The sequence below is a fragment of the Empidonax traillii genome, unplaced genomic scaffold (genome assembly GCF_003031625.1).
Source record: "Empidonax traillii isolate 1590-97213 ecotype Southwest subspecies unplaced genomic scaffold, ASM303162v1 scaffold1310:size247655, whole genome shotgun sequence".
Taxonomy (NCBI): Eukaryota; Metazoa; Chordata; class Aves; order Passeriformes; family Tyrannidae; genus Empidonax; species Empidonax traillii.
Genome location: NW_020956503.1, coordinates 31,095 through 33,008, shown reverse-complemented (window position 1 = coordinate 33,008; position 1,914 = coordinate 31,095).

Sequence of the window (1,914 nt, the reverse complement as noted above, 5' to 3'; positions counted from 1 at the left end):
AAAAAAAAAAAAAAAAAAAAGGAGATCTTTCAGCTGTTCTCCATAAAAGAACAACCAAACAAAGACTTGGCAACTGGACTGATTATTTAAAAAATGAAGTATTTAAAATTTGAATTTTAAATTTAAATTTTAAATTCCACTTTAAAATAAACCCATACAATATTCCATAAGTGACACAACATTTGGAGTCCCTGTGCTGTTTCTATTTAATGTCAGTTCTGGGGCAATTTGCTCTCCAAACTGGAGTCTGAGATGTAGTTATCTGCTGAGCAATGAGGATTTTAGTGTTTCACCTGTAGGTGGCAAGAAGCTGGCATATCTCTTTTCCTGACAGTGCTGATTTCCTTTGGAAAGCTGTTTTTTGGGGGGTTTGGGTTTTTTTGGTAATGTATAATCTGCTATTCACTTCACTGTCAAACCAGCTGGCATTTATATAGTATACTTGTGATTACAAGTTTTAAAATTTTCTGTAAGTATTCTGAGTACCATTCTGTGGGCTGAGATAGATAGAAATTTTTCAATTAAGCATTTCCAGAGCTGGTTTCTAAATATTGGATTATATAGTCTGGGCTCTGGGCATTGGTCATAAATGAAGCCTTAAGTAGAGGCCTGAAAAATTTAGAATGTTTTACTTCGGATGATTTCCTCTGGATTGCACTTTTTCTATGGTCATCCTATCCACTAGTTCTATATGTTGCATAACCTAGACTGATCTGACTCTGCAAATACTTCTGTTTACATACTGAGAAGTCAACTGTCTGCAATATAAACATTTTTACCAAGAACAGAAACTGAAATTCAGCCAGAAAGTCTATGGGGAAAATTGTCATCCCATTACAGATCTCTGTCTACAGCATGTGCGGACTTGGTGGTGATATAATAATATCTGTCTGCACAGCCTCTTTCCTCCCCTTACAGAGAGAGTTGCTAATAGTAAGTTTTATTTCAAATAGTAGTTTTAGCCCCCATGGTATCCCCTTGGATGGCAGGGACACTCTCTCAGCTGTTATACACATGGTTGTCAGGTTATACGTGCCTTGTCAGTTCTCTAGGCAAGACCTTGTTTCTCCAGTGCTCTGCTGGGGTGGACACCTGCTTGTCTCATCCCCACTCACCATCTGTGAAAGAGGTCTTTGCTAGTAACTGGCTCTCAAACTGTGTGACACCACTGCACAGAATTAAAAGCAGTAGAGTAACATGCTGAAACATCCAGCAGCATTTTGCCACAGCTTTTCTGGAGCTTGTTTTTAAGATCTTAAGTGTTTGGACAGAGCATTAGCTCAACAAAATCCCAGTGCTGTCTAAACATTGCCATTTTGAACCTTAATTTTCTTTCAGTATGACAGGATTTTCAACTCTTTCTTTCTTTCTTTTGTTGTTGTTGTTGTTGTTTGTTTGTTTGTTTTGTGCTGGTGGCATTATATTTTGATAAAAAAAGTCAGTGAAATAGCCCATTAGGCTATTACAGAATTATTTTGAAGATATGTTCTATGAGTCTTCCATTATGCCTCAGTTTGTTTTAAAATCTATGGTTGATTGCTTCTGAGTTTTCTTTGGGAACCCTTTTCTTATTTTGTTTATAAGGAAGGAAGGCTTTCCCAAGCATCACTTGTTTACTCCAGAAACACATTAGATGTGAAACTGAAGTGGTGTACAATACTGAAATATTCATAGTCAGCCTCAGGCTGTTGAATGAGGCAATTTAAACAATCAATACTACAACTTTATGCTTCTGCATTTTCACTTCTTTGGCATTTGCTTTCATGCTCTGCTGTAAGTGATCCTGCTGGGTCATCCTATTATGGAAGAAATTATAGGGTTGCATCCAATTAAAAGCTTAGGCGGCACATCAAACTTTTAAGTACTCGCCTTTGCAGAGGAACCCAGAGTCCTGGGGTAGACATTTAGGCTTTA